We start from the raw sequence: 23,121 nt of genomic DNA, 5'->3' as shown, positions 1-23,121 counted from the left end.
ACTTAAAAATTGTAAGGAAGTAATGTGCAAGTTTCTACTTGCCAACTTAAAAACTAAAGCAATGTGCAGGTTTCTACTTGCACACTTAAAAACTATAAGGAAGCAATGTGCATGTATCTACTTGCACACTTAAAAATTGTAAGGAAGCAATGTGCAAGTTTCTATTTGCACACTTAAAAACTATGAGGAAGCAACGTGCAAGTTTCTACTTGCACCATTTTTTTATTGTGATAAGTTTTTGTAAGAGTTGTTTTTATGTTCGACAAACCGATCTGAGTAGCCATCTATGTAGTTATTTAGTTTTGGTTAGTAATGCGGAAGTAAGCCCAGAGGGCACTAGTTTATCTCTCCCAGTGATTTTTCTGTTCGTGCCCACATCTAGGGGAGATATAAGTTTTTAGTTCAGTCTTGACGATTTTTCCGCTGAGTGTAAACATACGTCTTCACTTATCGTAATAAAGGTTCTTGTATTTTGGAAGTGTGTATCCCTTGCTTGAGAATCCCAACAAATGGTAGCAGAGCGTGGTTCACCTTCGTAGGTGTGGACGACTTAAGGGAGAACACGAGATTGCGAGAACGGGGAACGCCGATACAGAAGATCGGAAAGTTCGAGAATAGTAAAGAAGACATGGCGGACAAAACAACGATGCCCACTATTCCGTTATTAACGGCGGACAATTATTACAACTGGCGATTAAAGATGGAATCAGTTCTACAATTAAAAAGATTATTATCCGTTTTCACAACTGACCGACCATCTGGAGACGAAAAGAAAATAGCAGAGTGGGATGAAAAGAATGCAGATGCCGTGGCGTATATCAGATTATCGCTAAGCGAACAACAGATATTACAATTCGCTAATGAGAATAACGCCAAAAAATTATGGACAGCCATACACAATGCTTTTGCTGGACCTGCAGAGGATAGAGCCATCGACGCGGGAGAAGAGCTGCGGAACATCAAAATGATGGACAAAGAGACAGCTACAGAGTATATAAGCCGTCCGAGGGGCCTATCAATCAAGTGTGCTGCAGCAGGATTGGTAATATCAGAACGGCAATTAGTCTACAACGTAGTTCGAGGACTCCATAACAGATTCAACCAGATACGCAAGATATTGAAAACTCAGAGGGACAAGAAATTAGAAGAGATTCTGGAAATTATCAAAGAAAAAGAGAGAGACATACAGAAGAAGAATGGAGGCGGGAATGGAAACGGCATCCAGGAGAACGCGTATGCAGTCAGAGATCGTCACAAGAAGGATAACAGGAAGAGGTGCTATGTATGCGGAAAGATAGGACACTTATCTAAAGTATGTTATCACCGTAAAGATAAACCGGGACAGGTACATTTTGATTCTAATAAAAAGGATAAAAAGGATAGTACTAAAGAAAATACTAATAAAAATGCAAACTATGCATCAGAGGATAGGGTAGATTATGCTACTTACCAGGCGCTTAAAACGAGTACATATCCAAGTTTGAAAAACAATCAATGGATCGTAGATAGCGGATGCACGTCTCATATGACGTTTAATAAAGAGTATTTCATAGATTTTAAACCAATCAAAGGTAAAGTTTACTTAACAGGACAAAATAATGTTATAGAGTCAAAAGGTACAGGTTCGATAAAAATTAAAGTACAAAACGATAAAGGTAATACAACTTATGTTATTATGTATGATGTGATATATGTTCCCGACCTGCGAAATAATTTGTTATCCGTTATGAAACTAATGGACCGAGGGTTAAAAGTTAACTTTACAAATAACACAGTTAAGATATGTCAGGGAAATAATGGTGAAATCATTGCCATAGGAGAACGAGTAGATAATCATTTTATTATTGATATGATACCAATTAAGGAAAGGAACATTAACGAGTGTAATAGCGCATGCATAAATAATATAGGGGATGCAACTAGCGAAAAATGTAGTATGTCTAACGAGGATATTTGGCATCGTAGATTAGGGCATGTAAACAATGAATATATGCAGAGATTAATAAAAGAAGAATTAGTTATAAGAATTAATAGTAAACTAAAAGAGGTTGACTGCGATGCATATAAGACTTGTAAACTTCCCCGAAAACCACATAAAAGCGTAATCTACGAACAGAGTAAAGATGTATTACAATTACTACATTTAGATGTATGTGGCCCCATGCCTGTAGAGTCAATTGGTGAATCTCGTTATATGTTGCTGATTATAGACGATTATAGTAGCATGTATTTTACATATTTTCTTAGAAATAAGAGTGATGTCTTACCTATGTTTAAAATCTTTAAAGAAAAATGTAAAAATATATTAGGCAAGAAAATTAAGACTATCCGTACAGATAACGGTACGGAATTCATAAACAATGAATTTAGGGAGTTCACTAATGATGAGGGAATAGAACACCAAAAGACAGTTTCGTACAACCCTGAAAGTAACGGGAAGGTAGAGAGGGGAAATAGAGTAATTCTAGAGCGCGCCCGTACCCTATTATATGAAAGCAGTTTACCACTAAAATTTTGGGCAGAAGCAATTGCTTATATTTCTCATACAATAAATGTAACGCCAAGGAAAAATAAGAATAGGACACCATACGAGTTATGGTATAATAAGATACCAGTAGTAAGTGGGTAGGTATGGGGCGTCAAAACAAACCCCCTCCACCGACCCCTCCGGCGCCAGGGGCGTGGCCAGACGGTCTGCCCACGTGACCTCGGAGCGCTCTGATTGGCTGCCGCCTGAGGGGTGGGGGTAACGAGGTAATTAAATGGAGCGATTTGATTGGATACCCCATACCTACCCAGCGTCTGATTGGCCCTCCCCCCTGAGACGTCTGGTGGCTTTGAGGGGGTAGCACGTGGTAGACAAAAATGGTGGGGACAAATGGCGTGTTTTGATCGGATACCCCATACCTACCCAGCGTCTGATTGGCTCTCCCGCGCCTAGGGTGTCTAGTGTCTAGTGACTTTTTTGGGGCTGCACGTGGTAAAAGACTACGAAACAAAAATGTCGGATTCGAAATAGTAACTAAATGGTGCGTTCTGATTGGATACCCCATACCTACCCAGCGTCTGATTGGCTCTCCCGCCTAAAAGGTCCAGCGTCTTTTTGGGCCTGCACGTGGTGGACGACGCTAAGTCACAAGGAAAAATAGCGGAAGTGTCGACCAGCGCCATTTTGGTGGGAGCACGTGGTAGACGACGCTAAGCTAAAATAAGGATATGATGCTAAGATGCTGAAAACGGAAAGTGGAATTTTTATGTTTTCAGAGAATAGTTTTCATGATTTATGACCGTGTTCTTTTAGGACTTGGGTCTGGACAAAGAGTTTTCGAAACAATGAAATACGTGAAACTTATTTTCTGGAGAAAGGAGAGGGTAAAACAGGTACGGTCAGGTTCGCTTTGTGACGTGATGCAACTATTTTAACGCAAAAGAAAAGGGAATGAATAAATAGACGGGAGGGGTTGAAGATACAAACAATGTTTATTACATAAAATAATAAAATACATTGATACGTGAGAATAAGTATTTTTAATTATTCTTAAAAGTACATGCCTGAACATGGCAACATTCAACGTGAGGTTTTACGCATGCGCTTTTATTATGAAGAAAAATTTTACGAAATAATTTTACAATCAAACGATCATTGCGCTCGCTATTGTCGCTAAACAGATTAAGAAACTGACAAAGATTATAACCGCTACACATGTAATATAAAAATACACAGCAGTATTGGCCGCAAGTTTGAGAGAGTGTTCCTTGTAGTGTTACGGTGTTCCATCGATGTGTAGTGGAATTCCGACGAAGGCGTAAGAGGAATCTGGAGTCTAAAGGCGGTAGTCCGTAGCTATCGAAATACGTTCCTGCTCCTTGCTCGTCGACGTAAAAAGCGACCCAATGTTGGCCAGGCCGATCGTGATCGTCCGTATTAGCGACGATGGCCGTCGACCTCGTCCACACCCTCGGCAGTCTGTCGGCAGGATAGACGCCCGCATATCTGACACTGAGATGATGCAACGCTTGTAAGATTTCTAGCGAGTTCATTTTCTACACAGCGAGGTGGTGTTCGCACGAGAGGAATTATTTGTATAATTTCAGAGTTTACCTCTTTTGGAGTTGTCGCACTAGTGTTCTTGGTTGGTGACGGGCGTATCGGCAAGTTATTGAAGTTGTATTCTTTTCTTACGCCCTCTGTTGAATAATAGGCTTTTGCTACTTCTCCTTCCTCCTCTTTCTCTTCTGTCTCGTTATTTTTTTTTTGCCACTGTTTTATTTTTATAGCGATGTCACCGTCGGTTTTTTCACCTTCGTCGTTGTCGTCGTCGTCGTCGCTTGTGACCAAATTTACGTAAGAGAGTTTAGTATCGTAGCTCGAGTCGATGCTGTTGCTGCTACTACTGCTGCTGCTGCTGCTGATGCATTCGCTGTTGTCTCGCAAGACTATCCAGCGTTTCAATTTAAAAGCGTTACGTAACGCACAAGCAATTTTGTCCGTAGTCGAAACACGAAATCCGTGATGTGAGCAGCGTTGTCTGTACTCTCGGGCCTCCGGTAAACTTTTGAACGGTGGAGAAATTTCTTCCAGATTATATATGTTTCTGGAAAGTAGTTGACTCAAGTAACGAGCCTTTTCCACGCCTCTGCAGTAGATGTAACGCACTTGTCGCGTAATTTCTCGCAGATGTAGGGTGAAACATTTGAGATCGGTTTCACTATCGAACCACTCAATTCCATGATAATTTCGCGAAAGCCAGTTATTCTCTCGTCTTGTCTTTTCGGGTAGATCGTCAAATGGAAAGGGTGGCGACATAATCCAGTGTCCGGTGATTGCCGCGTTAATCGCGACAACTGCGACTTCTTTCGGAATAAACTTTCCGTTGACATCACGGAAACCTTGTATGTCGATGGTCAGATCCATAGTTCAAAATGCACTCTCTATTTTTTTCAAGCGAATCGTCGACGTCCGTGTCTTGAGTGAAACTGAATCTCTCTCTTTTCACAGGACTTTACGCAGGAAAATGGCGATGGGTAAAATATATAGTGGTGGGGTAAAAATAAAGTTAACCGGCAAAGTCGGCGATGATTTGACGAGAGGAGTCGATTTCTAGAACATTATCGAACTCGGCGTAAACGATACAATTAACGGTTGTGGTAAGTGCTTTTTCAAATCGCACTTCTAATTGTAAACTGCCATGTTTCACAAGATTCCAATGGCCGGCGAAATTGGCGGATAAGTCGGGTGTAAGATCAAAGGCGAAAAGTGTGAATCCTTCGGCGTAATCTTCTCTGCTTATGGAATTACCCTCGTTCAAAAAGTGTATGCCGGTTCCCGAAAAGAGAGTGTGATAAGCTTCGACGTAGAGTGGCTCGTCTCTCGAGAAACTCGGCTGTAACGGTCTACTGGGAATTTGTATACCGTCGGCGTACAGCGAAAAGAAATTTATACCGAAGTTTTTGAAATTAAACGGGTTTAATTTTCTATCTCCGTTGAACGCTCTGTTATCGACAAAACCGACTATTATTCGTTTCGGCAGTTGACCGAGTATTACATTGTCTATCGATTCTCCTACGAGACCAGCGTGAATCGTAAATGTTTTAACTTCGACTCTCGTAAGGGGATATTTGGCGGTAGTTTTGCTCAACATACTCGCATGCGCGAGTAAAACACCTGGGCTTATTTTTGCTCTTCTCACGAGCAGACTGGCGTCTAGAATGCGTATTTTCGACGTCGAAGTATTTTCCATAAGGCAAAACGAATCTTTCGAACAAACGAGTCTCATTCTAACCTCCACACCGTTAATTAAAAATTTATCTTGATTGAAAACGTCGCAATGAAGATGACCTATGAGATCTAGCGCGTGTCCCTCGTAAATGTAACGAGCGCGTCTCACGAGAGCCGGATTTGGTGTTTCTGAATCTACGAGTGCGTCCATGAGTCCGGGGGTATCCATGTCCCACAGACAAGAGGTCAGATGGGAAGTTTTTGCGGGTGAAGAATAATTTAACAACGCCTCTATGTACGCGCGGTACGCGTAGGCGTTGTTTGGGGGCGAGACGAGCTTTTGATTGAAATATACGTCGATTTGATTGAACATGGAATGCAGTAAATGATTTACAGGGCCTACTTTGAACGCAGGTCCGCCTGGTGTACTTGTTTGGCCGTCGCCACCGCCGCCTGCTAGGGGAGAAGTTTCTACGCGTATGCGAAGGCTCAACATGGTGTGCGTGAGGTCCAGGTAGTCTTCCCCGTGACCGGGTATGACGAATTCTATAGGCGCGTCGTCCCCGAGGGAAGTTATGGGCTTGTAATAGATCCATTGCGAGCTCTCGATACTAGTTTGAGTGGGCGGCAATGAGAAGAAATCGAGTTCGCTCTTTAAACACTCACTCGAGTGCGTGTGCAGAAAAGACATGCTTATCCTCCTCCTCTGCTCCTTGAATTCTTGCTTCGTGTGCGCGCGCGACGATTAAGAGAATATGTCGGATACGCTGCGTTTCTTGACGCTGACTCGACGATGACGCTGTCTCGTAGCGGTAGATGACTTTCTGTTTACAGCACGAGTCTTCTTCTTCTTCTTCGATGATTTTTTGATCGTTATTCTCTTCCTCTGCTTGCTCTTTGACGATTTTCTTTTGACCGTTTGAGGACGACGACGTTTACAAACTGCGACGTGACTGACGTGGTTGCCAAAGGGAAACTGAAACGCAGGATTTTTTGCGGATACTTTATATCCCGATCCCTTCATCATGCTGCTTATCTTCTCCTGGGCTTTTCTTTTAAGATTTCCACTCGATTCCTTGAGGCGAGTTTTGAGCGCCTCCTTCAACGGCGTATCATTTTCGACATCTTGCATCACATTGATACCCGCGCGTAAAGCTTCTTTACCGACCGCTCGCGCGCCTCTACTTAGGTAAGGCAGCACCTTTCTGAATAATCCTCCGAGAAAACTACCGATTCCATGACCTCGTTGATAGGATGCTCCGACGAAAACTCGTGGAATTCCTCCGCCTCGTCCACTCTGATGTGAATCGTAATATTCGTAGTCCATGGCTCTGAATTTAGTTTTTATTTTTTTTTTCGACGACAACACACCGCGTTGTTACTGGAAACGTCTAAAGTGCAATGTCACCGTCAGCGTCCCGGATTCGAATGGTATATTTTTTCCGAGTTGATCTTTTATATCTATTTCAATCGTGCGGAAATTTGTTTTGCGTAATGGAATATAATGCAGCGGGGAGAAATGTTTCACCTGATTCGTTCCGTAAGCGTCCACGTGATTATAGCGGTATGTCTCGACCGGCACTATTCGGAGAAGAGGTGTTTGCGCGTCACCTGTTACATAAGGCTCGCAAATATCGCAATAAACGAACATTTTATCTGGAATACCGCGCTGCAAACTACAAGGTTCACGACTATAGAAAGCTGTTTCGCGCGCATCTCTATTTTCGCTAATATGGCCAAGTTTAATATATTTTGCAGTAAACGCTTGGTTGGAAAAAGGATAAATTGCGTAGCGTCTGACAGAAAATTCGCCATAGTATTCGGGATTATCGAGAAGAACATGACCTAAACCGAGTATTTGTAGAAGAGTATCGGAAAGGCACATATGATGTATTAGATTGCATTCACTTGCGTTACAAGTAATGCTGATGTGGGTTTTTCCTCCAGTCTTCTCTTGTTGATCTAAATAAAAGTGCGAGTCAGCTTGTTTGCATGCTTCATTAATCGCCGAGATAAGTTCTCTGGTATTTTTGTAAAGTCCGAACGAAAATGTGCTTTTTTTCGCCACCTGTACTTTCTCTTTTTCTTCTTCCGGTTTAGTATCGTAGAAGAGGATTTCATTTTCCTTATAGCGCAAGTGTAAAAGAGTACTGGGAAATTGAATCTCGCTAAGCGCCACTTCCCATTCACCGTGTAAGTGTACAGTTTGAGGTAATTCCGTAACGAATGACGAGGTTCTATTTTCTGGGAAATAGCGCATGCTGCTATTGCTCGGAAGAACCATGAGAAATTGGTCGTCCCTCATCTTGAAGAAGAGAAGTTAAATTCGAAGCGGGGATCCAAGAGTCGAACTTGCTGGGATAACCGCGCCAGCTAACTAACACCTGTTTATTAGCGCCGTGTCCCCTGGTCTCTATCACGCGATCGACGATAAACTCTTCTTCCTGCAAGTTTTTCTCTACCCTAGCTAATTCCTGCTCGTAAAAAATACCGTCTATGACTTCATCCGCTAAATCGCTCAATTCGTACACGCGTGGTTTTCGCCACTCGAGAACGCGGTGAATTCGAAATATCTCTTCACTCCACCTCGCTTCGTATCCTTTCTCGAAGGTAGCTTTTGTTCTACTGACGCGAACGAGGTCTCCGACACTGTATTTAGCTTTTCGTGCGCGTTTCATCTTTTCGCTCGTCCTCCATCGTCGAATTATATTTTCGCGCGCGACACGAGCGTTTTCTCTCGTAACGACAGCCGGCTGCATTCTAATGGAGGAATGACGGGGGTGATTGTAAGCGCTTACGATATCCTGCAAAACATCGATGTAGCGCCGCGTATTTTTATGCGTAAAATAGCGCCACATTCGTTCCTTCAACGTTCTGTTGAAGCGCTTGACGACGGCAGCTTTGATATCCGGATTACGGGCTACGCGAAAACGAATGTCGTTTTCTTCCAGAAACTTTTGCAACGGACGCCCGATAAATTCTTTACCTTTGTCCGTTTGTAGGTATACCGGTACGCGCCCGTCACTTTTCGAGAGCACGCGCTGGAAAGCCGTCGTCACGTGATTACTCGTTTTGTCTCGTAGCGGTTCTACCCAGGCATATTTACTAAGCACGTCTATAATCACCAGAAGATACGAATATCCGTCGTTGTAACTTTTGAGATTTCGGAGCTCGATCAAATCGGCCTCCCACAGATCGTCGATATTCGTCACGGTGTAATGCAACCGTGGAAATTTTCTGCGCGATGGACGATGCAACGTGTAAGCGTCTTGCGTTTCGAGCCAGCGCGTGACTTCGTTACGGGAGAAATTCGGTTTAGCGGCGCGAGTCAGATTATCCGTTGCCGAATAGCCAGCGTAATGTCGCGGATCGTAGTAGAATTTTTCAAGTTCCGTCATTTCTGTTTACTCCAATCGAGTAAGCGTTTTTTTCTTCGCCTGCTGCGAATCAACGCTACTTTTCGGTGTCTCTATCGGTGTGGAACTCCTGGGAGGTTGAAATGTCGAGATATTCGAAGAAGTAGCGGTTAATAATACCTTATTTCTCACCAGTACCGCGGGGACGTTTAAGACGCGAAGTAAACGTGCGAACTGAAGTCTCCCCGTTGATTTCACGGTTTTTCTTTCGCGCATAGCCTCGTTTATCAGGTCGTCGATATTCGAATCTTTTATAACGCTGCCGTCTATAGTCACGACTCCATCTTCGTTCCAGCTAATTCTACTCGGAACTGCTTTATCGAATAAATACTTTAACAGCAAACGAGCATTCGCGCGATAAGTTTTCGGCACGCTATCCAGTATTCTTTTAGTGCTTTTCGACATATCAAAATTACGATCGTTCGACGCGACGGCAGTGGCGGCGGCGGCGGCTGCCGCGACGTCATTTTTCGCCATAATACCGTTAGAGTGTAAAGTCGATTCGAGATCGCGCGTTGTCGTCGTTTCGTAGTCACCGTCGTCGTCGTCGTTGTCGTCACGGACCACGCGAATATCGCTATCCACATTTTCGTCTTTTTCATCGTTGCGCGCGTCCCGATTTCGCTTTCGCGCTACGCGAACAAAGTGAAGATATCGCCAAAGTGCCTCTTTATATTTTTTCCATTTCTCCCCGACGTCGAGTGGCAAGGGTGAATTAAGAATGCGACCCATCTCCTCATCGAGTCGCGATAGAGGTGTCCCGGGTGTACGCACGGTAATATTTGTGTTCTCCGAATTTTCGCTGTTTTCCATCGTTCGTTCGCTACCGACGACGGCAAACGCAGCGGGGGGAGCGTTTTGTTGCGATAATTGATGCTGCATTCTTTCGATATTTTCCGTAGTGATCAAAACCATCTTCTTTGCCCTTTCCATAACGCGCCCTTTTAATCTCTACCGCCGCCGATAATCCGCGACAGTAAGGCGGTTAATATAGGTCCGATAATATAGGATAAGAATCCGCCTCGTTGTACCAACAGCTTTCTTTTATCCTTCAAATTACAGCATTTTGACGCGATGCGACGCAGTGTCGCTTTGTATTTGCTCAATCGATTTTTTTCACGTCGCTCGAGCGGCACGTTACCTTTGAGCGTGTTGAACACGCATTCGCCGATACTCCGTATTAATTTATCGTCTGCGGTCCGTAAGAAGGTCGCGCGTTGATTTTTGTTCAAATACAGCAACGCCTCGAGAAGACAGATATTTTTCTTTCCGATCGAACGTCTGGCGTTTTTCGTCGCTCTGTCTGATTTCGCGTTATTTTCCTTCTTTTCCATCGCGAGAAAACTGACACGACTGACCAGCGCGAGCGCTAGTGCGCGCCTTTTATACGTAACCGTTGGAAAATGATCTACGCGGTACGTAGACGAAATGTGCCGTATCGTCGGGAAAGATACACGTTCGAAAACGATATTCGTCCGGAGTTGATTGTTTCAGATCGAGTAGTAGATACCCGTGCGGCCTCGACGTGGCGTCGTAGTATGCCTCTTCTAGAAACTTTGGATCATTGGGAAAGACTTGACGCGCTAAATGACGAATTTGCGCACGATCGCGAGGATTCTTGAAAACTACGATGTAATTTGCATTGAGCGATATATCGCGTTGCCCGCGTCCCTGATGAAAAATATTTTGCGAGATGAGAATTACGCTGAGATTCTTATGATGACTGCCTTTGGTAAAGAGATCCACGATCGCGTCGCTCGATGACGATTCTCTCATAAGATCGTCGATTATCACCAATTTTGGGGAAAGCGGATCGGCTGAATAATCTTCCGGACGTGGCAATTCCTCGCGAAATTCAATTATATTTTTTCTCTACGGCACTGCTTCCTCGCGCGCGTCGTATTGTAATTGACGATAAGCCTCCTGCCACTCCGCGTAATAAAACAAAACTCTCTTGAAACGTACGTCGGACATGTGAGATAATTGTCGGAGAAAGGTTTTCACGAAGATCGTCTTCCCGCAACCGGTGGGTCCACACACGATCGACGTCCAGGGATGTTTCCAGCGCACGTCCATTTTGCGAAATGATTGACTCGAATTCCGCGCGTGACTTCAAAAAGAATAATTTGAAGAGTAGAGGGTGGGGAGGGGGAATAAGCTAATCAACGGCGGCGGCGGCGGCGGCGGCGGCGGCGGCGAACGCGCGCACCAGCGTACCCCCGCAAACGCTCGCACGAGCGAACATCACCGCGGCCGTCGATCAGCTGATTCTCGCGCCGCGGTGCTCATAAGCTTATCCATGTCTTACAAGCTTATTACGATTCCGCAGCGAGAGCATCGCGATCGACGAGCTTGTACGCGATGCTCTGGGCGGAGAATAAAAATTGTGAGAAAAAATAAGCGCGGGGAAAGGGAGGGGATGAAATTATATGATGCAACTATTTACGCATTAAATGTGAAAATATTTTATTTTTTTTTGAGATTTTCTGAGGACAGAAAACAAATTTCAAGAAATTTTATATTTAAACACACACACACAGAATATATTTACATATCGCTACATTATATTTTTAGTTACATATGTACAAAAATCCTTTTACACTTACAACTATTTTTACAAAATTAAAAAACTTTACAATATAATACGAAAACATTTTTTTTTTTTACCCTAATGTGGCAGAAAACGTGTTAGCCTAACTTAAAAATAAAGAAGAAGAAGGAGAAAAAGTTATTCACTCCACGTAACCGTACGGAAGTGAATAACGATTATTGATAAATCTACGTTTTACCAATACCGGTGCACACGTTTTCGTTTCTTCGCGAGTTATAATGTCGTGAAACGCGGTGCGTCGAATTGCACTAAAACGCAGATTATTGCCGTCCCCGCCGACGACGTTCCTCCCTCTTCCTCTCTTCTACCCTCTCTCTCTCTCTTTGTATTATTAAGTTTTTAATACTATTGAAATTTACAGCTAAAGAATTCTTATAATTTAAAGTAATACCTTTTACTTTACACGACTCTACAGTACGTCCGTCCGGTGTACGAATAATATAAGCGTAGAATTTTGGCCCGCCCGACACGAACTTCTCGATATAGGTGCCGCGGCCGTAGCTCTCGAGCTCGTCCGTCATGTCGCCGAGGAAGTTACCGGTGCGCGGTTCGTACTCGTTCGGATCGCCTGTACTTAAATATATACAAGAGTCGGTATCGTAATATAAAACGCGCCTATCTAATGCTTCTAAATATTCGTATAGTTTTAAGCGCGCTTGTGCCGTCGTGTACGCCGCGATCACGACATTTGTCAATGGGGAAGCCACGACGGCCTCATCTCGTAGCCGCCACGAAGCATATATCACCTCGTCGTTGACGGGTAATATGTCGATTATCTCGTGTTCGGGACTCGTGAGCAAAGTCATGAAACGCTGACAAGATTTCACGACCTCGGTCTTAGGCAAATTGGTACGCTGGCCGAATTTTCCCCAGAAAGAATTTAAGCAGAGTTTCGCGACCGAGCGCAGGCCAGGATTCCGGACGATATTGTTCTTATCGAGAACAACACCCTCGGTTTCCGCGTATTCCCGTAGGTATCGTTCTTTCGCCTCGTCATCATGACAATCGCTCGGCCACCCACTAGCTTCTTGTTTTAATTTTAAAAACGTATTTATATATTCGGCGAACAAACCGCCCTGCCGAGTACCGGGGTCATATCGCGCAACTTTATATTGCCATATTTCGCTCACTTTGTCACGAGATAACCTTTCTCGATGGCTTTGCGCAATTCGACGGATACCCAAGTACCCTCGAATTCACGATCGGCGGGGTTATCGTGAGTGCACGCGGCCTGCGAGAACGTTTTGCAGCAACTACGACATAACGCGAACAATAATTTTCCGCGTACGCGATATGGGAGTACCGGGTGAAAAAGATCGCGCGGTGCAAGTACTCGACATCGGATGAGACCTTCGAGCGAATCAAAATTATAGTTCGGCGCAGTTCCGATTAACGCTCGGCATTCTTCGCCGATAAAAATATCGGGGTAACCGATCGGAAAAGCACCGGTTTTCAATACGTACGGGTACAGAGAGCATACGTTCACGTAACGTATTTTCTCCGTACCCCGAATTTCGCGACGGGTGGCGATGTTTCCCGTGCGTCCTCCGTAAAACGCGTCGCGAGGATCGAGAGGCGCGTGTTTCAATAATGAGTGATTTTCTAGATAATCCCTCATCGCCTGATTTTCTCGCAACTCACGGTCGAAAGCGCACTCCCACATCTCCGTCACAAGGTACCCCTTTCTTTGGAGACGACATGTCATCGCGAGTGTTCGTTCGTAGCGCGCGTCGATCGTGTCCTCGCGATTGCGGTCGAAGGCGTTTTATCGCGATTTACCTGAAAACATGTGGGACATTCGTGCCAAAAGCAACCGTGAAATTGTAGTACGTAACGTCGCGTCTCGTTGTCGTCGTCGTCGTCGTCGTCGTCATTAGTCGGCGTCTCGTAATATCCGTCGACGCGCGTGCCGTCGATTTTATGCTCGCGCCCCCGCCCTGCGTGAATTATGGGATGTCCGAGCTCGCGCTCCATCCACACTAACCACTGTAGAGCTTTGCGCGAGTGATTATCGACGAATCTATATCCCCTCGCAGGAATGACTCCTATCTCTTCCTTGCGCAGAAAGTTTTTGCGAAAAAACTCTCATGCACGTAGAGGCGATAGTCGTGCATTCCACGAACGGACACACGTTTCCGCATTCCAAAAAAATTTTTCTGTAAGCCATGCACGCGCGTCGAAGAATATCCACGTCGTTACGGCAATATTTAATAATTTCACTTTGAAATTAAAATGAAGTTGTTACGCGTCATCTCCGCGTGCCACGAAAGAAACCGTTCGCGTTCTTCCGCTTTCATATGCTCGGGAGAAAAATATCGTGTGTCGGGTATCGGACCGATATAATCTTGATTTTCGCGGGTGTTAAACAAATGTGGAAAAATGCCTTTATCCGATGTATCCTGTAGCCCGAAAGCTTTAGGTAATTCTAATAATTTCATCGGCATATAATTTAAACTATCGATAAATTTTGTATGTCCGACCGTCATCACGACAATTTTCGTTCCGTTTAAAATTACTTGTGGCTGTTCCGTCATTTCTGTATTTTCAACTAAATACTTTAGAATAAATTGCGCGTCGAAACTCTTTCGCATTATGCGCGATGCAAATAATTTTTTTGTAACATTTCGTCGTTCGCGTTACAAAATTGACGAACTCTGTACAGGATCGCGACGAAATACAAACTCGCGCACTCCGCACCAACGGCATCGCACCGACATGTCGTCTATCGCGGCACACGTTTCGCAAATCTGTTGCGCAACGCAGAGAGTCGGTACGTGAACTTTGACGTTCTCCGTACCCTCGAGCGTCTCGTCTTGACGCGTTTCGAAATCATAGAACACGAATGCGACGCGTTCTTTTTTGCTACGTTTGTTGTTGCTTCCGTGCCGACATTTTCGTTAGCAGGCGCTACCCGCTCTCCCCGTGCCAACGTAGTACTCGTACCCTCGCCCGGGTCTTCGTTTACTTCGGCATTACGGTGAAGAGGCCGCATGAAACATAAATGATTAGCGGACTGCAACGAACAACACGTCTTGCAATACGAAACGCCGCATTCGTGTCGCGAACCTCTCTTGACGAATCGCCCGCAATTATCGCAAATCTTCACGGAACTGCAGACGCTCGCGAGCGATTTACCGTCGTAAGATTTTTGCGCGAGATGACGTTCGAAACACGAATTTCCGAAAAACGCACGATTACACGCCGCGCACCTGACAATTTCTACTTCGGGATTCTCGCACGAAGGAGTGGTGTAACAACGCGGACATTTTTTCGAACAGCGATGTCCTCTGTCTTACGATACGCAGTGTTGCACGACACGCAAAATTCTTTTTGAGTACTGGCGGCAGCATTCAAATTCAATATCGGGTTGTAATGGTGCGTACGCTCGTAATACATAATATTTAAACGACACGTAGGTTCGCGTTCTAACGAGGCGAGTAATTCGGCGCCGTCGTACAAAGGATTATCGCCTCTACCAAAGTTGTTGGAATTATATACGATTATTGCTATATTTCATTTGCGAGAAAATGTTGAAAACGCTCGATCTCCGGAATTCCGCACCCGTCTTCGGGTATCGTAACACCGGCGTTCCTCACCAGCTCCAACGCTAATTCACGCTGAAGCGCGGAAGTCCGGCATCTTACGGTATTCCACCTGTCGTGCAACACTCCCGTACATAGATTTACGCGCTCGCGATAAATTCGTGCCAACCCGAGGGAACGAGGTAGACACAAATTATCGCTATTCCCGAGATCTAAAATTGACCGCTTAGTGATGGCCGTTAACCTCTTTATCGCACCCCCCACGCCCCACTGACATCGCAACGTTGAAAACGCGCACGTCGAAATTTTGCGCGATATCTATTCCCCCGTTACTTTGCGCGATCGAGCTCACGAGATCCCATATATTCTCGGGAGTTAAGTCTCGTACCGGGCGAAACGATAGCCCCGCCGGACCGTGCGTTAGTTCCGCCGACTCAAACGATAATCCGACGTAATCTCCCGGCCCAGTCGTACGTAACGCATACGCGTGAATCTCGCGGAATGCGTTTTCTAGCCAACGCACGGTATCCTCGCCTACGGGTATCGGACGTACTCGAAAACTGGCCTCCCTACCGAGTAACCGGAAATTTCTAAATTGACGCGCGTTTTCTGCCACTAAATCTATATAATTAAATTGTCCGACCTGGCGATCCTGCTGACGTGCCTGTACCAGATGTTCCTCTTGTTCCCTCTCCACGGGGATATTTTCCCCCTCCTCCGCCTGTCCGGACTCTCTGCGACTGAGATCTCTGCGACGTCAGCGTCGGTAGCAGCAGCAGTATTTTCCCCCTCCTCCTCCCCACTAGCACTCTGCGTTTGCGAATCATCATTGTCAGTTTTCGGAGCAACAGCAACGGTAGGACGGTCCGCACCTCCTCCACCCGACTGTACTGAAAAAATTAAAAACTTAGTCTCATATAATATTGATTTATATTGAGTTTAAAGAGTTAAATTTTTTTAACGACCGCGATAGAGCATACTAAGGTAACTCACCTTAGTTGCTTTTATCACTAGCGTAGGTCGGTGTTCTTCTTCTTTTTTAATCTTTTTAAATCTTTGTCTCTTATTCATTTTCCGGAGACAAAGGTCGAACCGGGGAGTAAGAAACATCTAATCAGAAATAATTACTTGTGATTAGATCAATAAATTACGGAAATAAAAATATAATATAATAGAGAAATATTATTACCTTCATATTCGTTAGGTGCGTATTTCTCGTCGTCGTCGTCGTCGTTATCGCATCGGAATCGCTAATATCATCATCGATATTATTAATATGATTTTCACTCTTCTCCTCCTCCTCCTCCTCCTCTCCTCCACCTCGTCCATCAACTCCTGCGTATCTTCTGCGTTTCGAACTTCTTCTATCTCGTTCTTGTTCTGGTTCTTGTTCTTCCTCTTCCTCTTCTCCTCTCTCCTCCTCGGTCGTCTTCCTCCTCCATCTCTTGCTGCGGCTCTTCTGCGTTTCGACTTCTTCTTCTTGTTCTTGTTCTTGTGCTTCTCATCCTCTCCTCCTCCTCTCCTCTTCCTCCTCGGATTCCATTAATATTCGGTCGATCACCTCGTCGATGCCCGGAGTGGGAAAACATCATCATCTAATTGCGATTCTTCCCTTCCTGGTAAAATGTAACATTTCGGTATTTCTTTTATTCGCTGCTAAATTTTTATCTTAACTTATTTTTTTAAACTTACGAGGCGTAAACACGGCCGAATTGGGTGAGCTCACAATTCTCACCTCCTCTTCTCTTGTTCTACTTCTTCTTCATCATCATCATCTAAAACAGTATAATGTATATTTTTTATTATACTAATATTGCAAGAGTTAGCTTTTACGGGTTATATTAGTCTCTTACCAGAAGATAAATCGATGACGGGGATGTTTGCGGGTGGTGGTGCCGCGAATCTAGCTCTTCCTATAAATTTAATATTTATAATAATCGTTATATTTAATAATTAATTAATTTTATTATTTCCAACTTACGTGCTGGTACTGCCTCCTCAGCAATGTCCTCTTCCGCTCGACGTCTCTGTCCTCGTCGGACCGGTTGGACAACGGCAATGCGGTTCTCCACTATTAAATTAATTTAAATTTTTAATGATAAACTCCGCTATATTAAAATTTTAAGGTACCAATTTTTATTTCTAACACTTACCTGTTCCTCCGTTACGACGCAGGAAACTGCTATATGGCCTCTTCCTGCGTCTTCTTCCACGTGGCCAACAGCTCTGCGCGTTTCTATTTCGTTTAAAATAATGTTCACCAATGCTTCATTTCTTCCACAGTAACCCAGTTCGTTCATCACACATAACAACGTGGATTTATTACTACAACCGGAAAATTTATTGATTTATTGCTTCCGGCAGAAGAAGAGCTTGGATAGATTTTGTTGTTCCTTTATTTCTTAGAAATATTTTTATTTAAAATTTTTAACTATTACACTTTTTGTATAAAATGTTAGCCGATCTTTTTATTAACAAATTTTCTTAGCTCCCTATACTTCAGAATTTATAGTTTAAACTAACAAAATCTAGAAAAGTCTAGAAAAATCTAGAGTTTTCTAATTTTTTTCTGCGCGCGCCGACTAATTTTTCTAAAACGACCGCAAGCGAAGTTAACATTTTGACTAACGTTACGAAGTCAAAATCATTCGAGTCCCATCGTTCGAAGCGACAAAGTCGTACACCAGTGAAAAAGTATAACTCTCACATCTGACTTTTCAATTAGTGTGTGTGTGTGTGTCTGTCGATATTACGAAGAAATAAGAACAATGGCTAGTCACAGAGAAGACGCTAATAATTCTGAGAAGCGGATGTTCACACGCGTTATTCCTGATAAAGGGATTCCGATAAGGGACGCTACTTCGAGGGAAGAACGAGCAATTACATATGCTGCTATCGACAACATATGGACTCAACAGCTCCCATACGAAGAGAATTCACGTGGGTTTACAAGCAACATCCGAGGGGGTTTTCGTGCCGCTGGTCAAATTAACCGGCAACTGTGCGGACGGCGTTTATTTCGACGAGAAATCGTGGCAGCAGTTTCAAGAGAACATGGGACTCGTGAGCGAATATTTAAATGGAGAAGAACCAAATTGAAGCCGAATTCTATCTCCATTAACAATACTCCGTCAATTTTACATCGGCCCTATGGAGCAAGATCCATATTGCTGGCGTACAAGGAAAACGAGGAGAGTATCTCCACCGGGATGGATCAACGAACAGACGAGGAAAAATTGTCCACCGACGAAGAGAACGAAAACTTTCGCAGTGGCAATTGTGATGCAGAAGCCTACATTTATCGGCTGAAAAATATTGCGAAATGTATCGATGCAACAATTTTATCACAATTAAAATCAGTGGCTGAAAATGTTAACAATTGCGCACGTTATCTTATTAAAGAAATAGAGTTAAATCTTCCTAACAATTATATAGATGAAGATATTGTGAAATTAACTCTCAGAGGAAATTACAACAAAATCGAGCGTAATGTACGTACGCAAATAACCGATTTAACTTTCCTTGATATGTATTTTAATATAGTATTTTTAGAACTTATTTTGCTGCGCTTTACCGAAATTCGTCGTATAATTTTGTCGAATCGCGGATTGTAAATTTTATAAAATTATTGTTTGAACAATTTGTATTTTTCCCATGAAAAAGAATTTGTAATAAACATTTTTTGTAACTTCTACTTTCTTCTATTTTTTCAATCCTCACGTTCTCCGCAACAAATTCCTTTTCTCTTATTTTTCAGAATTAGTTGAAGTCTACCTCGTAAATATTTTTCGAATGCGTTCAATAATAAAAACTTTTTATTTAAAACGAAATAATTTTGTCACGTTACAAAGCGAACCTGTCCGTTGCTGTTTTACCCTCTCCTTTCTCTAGAAAATAAGTTTCACGTATTTCATTGTTTCGAAAACTCTTTGTCCAGACCCAAGTCCTAAAAGGGCACGGTCATAAATCATATATATAACTTCTACTTTCTTCTATTTTCCAATCCTCACGTTCTCCGCAACAAATTTCTTTTCTCTTATTTTTCAGAATTAGTTGAAGTTTACCTCGTAAATATTTTTCGAATGCGCTCAATAATAAAAACTTTTATTTAAAACGAAATAATTTTGTCACGTTACAAAGCGAACCTCTCCGTTCCTGTTTTACCCTCTCTTTTCTCCAGAAAATAAGTTTCACGTATTTTATTGTTTCGAAAACTCTTTGTCCAGACCCAAGTCCTAAAAGAACACGGTCATAAATCATGAAAACTATTCTCTGAAAAACTAAAATTCCACTTTCCGTTTTCGGCATCTTAGCATCATATCCATATTTTAGCTTAGCGTCGTTTACCACGTGCTCCCGCCAAAATGGCGCTGGTCGACACTTCCGCTATTTTTCCTTGTGACTTAGCGTCGTCCACCACGTGCAGGCCCAAAAAGACGCTGGACCTTTTAGGCGGGAGAGCCAATCAGACGCTGGGTAGGTATGGGGTATCCAATCAGAACGCGCCATTTAGTTACTATTTCGAATCCGACATTTTTGTTTCGTAGTCTTTTACCACGTGCAGCCCCAAAAAAGTCACTAGACACTAGACACCCTAGGCGCGGGAGAGCCAATCAGACGCTGGGTAGGTATGGGGTATCCAATCAAAACACGCCATTTGTCCCCACCATTTTTGTCTACCACGTGCTACCCCCTCAAAGCCACCAGACGCCTCAGGGGGGAGGGCCAATCAGACGCTGGGTAGGTATGGGGTATCCAATCAAATCGCTCCATTTAATTATCTCGTTACCCCCACCCCTCAGGCGGCAGCCAATCAGAGCGCTCCGAGGTCACGTGGGAAGACCGTCTGGCCACGCCCCTGGCGCCGGAGGGGTCGGTGGAGGGGGTTTGTTTTGACGCCCCATACCTACCCACTTACTACTGATACCAAATATCACTTATTTAAAAACATTTGGTTGCTTGGCATATTTTTATGTTAATAAGAATGCGCGTAATAAACTACAACCTAGTGGAAAGAAGGCAATTATGGTAAATTATTCACGAGAAAGTGTAGGTTACCGATTGTTTGACCCGGAACGAAATATAATTATAGAGGAACGAAACGTAATTTTCGATGAAGGTGTGAAAGGCAACTATTACCTTAACAAACAAAATTTAGACCAAGAAAATAATGAGAATTGGAATATTGAAGATGTTCTTAATATATCGGATTGCGATGATACGGTTGTGACTAACGATGATAATAAAAGAAACAATAGTGTTGAGAATCGAATAAGTGAATATTCCTGAGTGCGAACATTCTTCGAGATCGCTCGAGTGGCTCCAAACCGCGAAGGTTTACTTTTTTTGTTGTTTTCGAGCCAACGGCCAGGTGTTTCTCGCGTGATCGCAAGGAGCACGACCAATAGACGATTTGGAGCCACTCAGCATTTCTCACACCACCGAATTCCTCGCGGCCTAACGCGAAGCTCCGGCCGCGATCCCTTGCCTGCTCCGGCCGGGACGGACGAGTGAGCCCTAGAAATCCGTTCGCGACACTCGTGCTTCTTGGCGAGTGTTCCGCGACAAAACGAATCCGATCGTTACGCGTGCGGTATCGTATCGGAGCGTGTGCGCGACAGTAAAGGTGCGAGCGCGAAACCATAACCAGCTGTGAAATAAAGAACTATTTTTACGCTATCTCCGAACGTCTTATTCATTGTGCTTTCCTCGACTTCCACGGCGCAAAAACCGGAGCGGTCCACTAACAAATAGTGACTCGGATCAAAATAATGAAATGGAAACGCGTCCGGTAGATATTAATTTACAAAGGGATGAAAATAGAGACCAAAATATTAGAAATCCAGTAGGTAGACCAAAGGGTGTTACATTGGCCGAAAGTTTGAGACGAAAACAAGAAATGTTAGAGGATAGAGAAGAGAAATTAAGACGGGAAGGTGTAAGACGGTCCAAAAGATTAGAAAAAATCCAACACGCGAAAGTAGCAGATGATATTAAGATACCGTGTAACTTTAATGAAGCATGTAACAATGAGAATTGGTGGCAAGCGATGGAAGATGAGTTAGACTCATTAAATAAACATGATGTGTGGGAGGTGGTAGAACGTCCAGAAAATGTAAAAACAGTTAAAAGTAAATGGGTTTATGAAATTAAAAGAAACTAGCTGGTTACCCGGGCTTCGCCCGGGGGTCGTTTTTCTTAAAACGACTTCATTTATGTTTCAATATCCTTATTATAGACAAACATAAAGAGTGTTCATGGATTAAACATGTCGTAACCAATCTTTTTCTACTCGATCAATTATTTCCAGAAAAATTGGAAAAATTTCTGATACGGGTTTCCAAAAAGATCGATAACGAAAAATTATACACTTTATGGCACTCCCCGGGAAATTCTACCCCTGTTTTATATACAATTTTTTAAGATTCGGTCAATTATTTCCCGAAAAATTTGAAAAATTTCGGATACCGGTTCCAAAAAAGATCGGTAACGAAAAACTATACAGTTTATAGCACTCCCCGGGAAATTCTACCCCTGTTTTATATACAATTCTTTAAGATTCGGTCAATTATTTCCCGAAAAATTGGAAAAATTTCGGATACCGGTTCCCGAAAAGATCGGTAACGAAAAACTATACACTCTATAGCACTCCCCGGAAAATTCTACCCCTGTTTCATATATAATTTTTTAAGATTCGGTTGAAAACTGTAGATTATCATAGCGGACAAACATACATACATTCATTTTTATATATATAAATAAAGATAAAGATAAAGATAAAGATAAAGATAAAAATAAAGATAAAGATAAAGATAGTGAGAACGATAGTATCAGATATAAAGCGAGACTTGTGGCAGCCGGATATAATCAGATAAAAAATAAAGATTATGACGAGTCATATTCCCCGGTTGTAAGTATTGAAGCGTGGAGGGCATTAATTGTTATTGCTTCTAAGAAAAAAGATTAAATGTAAGATTTTTCGATGTTAAAACTGCTTATTTACATGGTAGACTAAAAGAGACAATATACTTAGAACCACCCCCGGGTTTCGAGAAAAGATTTGGAGAGGGAAAAATATGTAAATTAAAACGAAGTATATACGGATTACCTCAGTTAGGACGAAACTGGTATTTGACGCTAAGAGAGGAGCTGTCAAGAAACGGTTTAAAACCTTTAAGTTCAGACAGTTGTATTTTTGTCAATAAAGATCAAACATGTTTCTTTATATTTTGTTCCTATGTCGATGATTTCACCATATTAGACGATAATAATAATACTTGCGAAAAAATACTCAAAAAATTAAGAGAAGTTTTTGAAATTAGAGAGACGACAAACTCAAAAATGTTCCTTGGTATAGAAATAGAAATGAACCCGTCGGGTATATATTTAAGTCAAACTAAGTATATTGAAAAATTGTTAAGTAAGTATGAATTATCCGAGTGCAATCCTGTCAATACTCCGATGGTAACCGGTGAAGATAAAATATCGCAAGAAACAAGTGAGAAATATGATGTCAAATTATATCAGGAATTAATAAGAGAAATGTTGTATTTAGCAGATAGAACAAGACCCGATATAGCATTTGTAACTTTATATTTACCCCAATATAATCACTGCCCGGAAAAACGACATTATATGTTAAGTAAAAGGGTATTACGTTATTTACAGGGAACCAAAAATCAACGTCTTTATTATGATAGAGAGATAGGTACATTAAAAGCATATTCTGATGCCAGTTGGGGTAATGCCGAAGGTGGTAAGTCATTTTCAGGGGGAGCCATATTTTTAGGAAACTCCCTTATTTCATGGAGATGCCGAAAACAACGAACAGTT

At 42.9% G+C, this 23,121-nt stretch overlaps 1 protein-coding gene and 2 pseudogenes across 1 annotated transcript in view; 1 reads left to right on the top strand and 2 right to left on the bottom strand.

Annotated features, from left to right (window-relative positions):
- Window positions 1–23,121, top strand: part of LOC139779876 (cilia- and flagella-associated protein 58) — a gene marked incomplete at its 5' end in the record, with an annotated part of 247,623 nt that overhangs the window by 18,197 nt on the left and 206,305 nt on the right. The gene's annotated exons all lie outside the window — the stretch shown is intronic.
- On the bottom strand, window positions 10,519–11,211 carry LOC139779875 (uncharacterized; annotated as a pseudogene).
- On the bottom strand, window positions 12,007–13,409 carry LOC139779874 (uncharacterized; annotated as a pseudogene).

The sequence above is a fragment of the Temnothorax nylanderi genome, unplaced genomic scaffold (assembly GCF_030848795.1).
Source record: "Temnothorax nylanderi isolate EJ_2023f unplaced genomic scaffold, tnyl_v1.0 TNYL_tig0247_pilon, whole genome shotgun sequence".
Taxonomy (NCBI): domain Eukaryota; kingdom Metazoa; phylum Arthropoda; class Insecta; order Hymenoptera; family Formicidae; genus Temnothorax; species Temnothorax nylanderi.
Note: the sequence above shows the minus strand (reverse complement) of the source record. Positions and strands in the feature narration are given on the sequence as shown.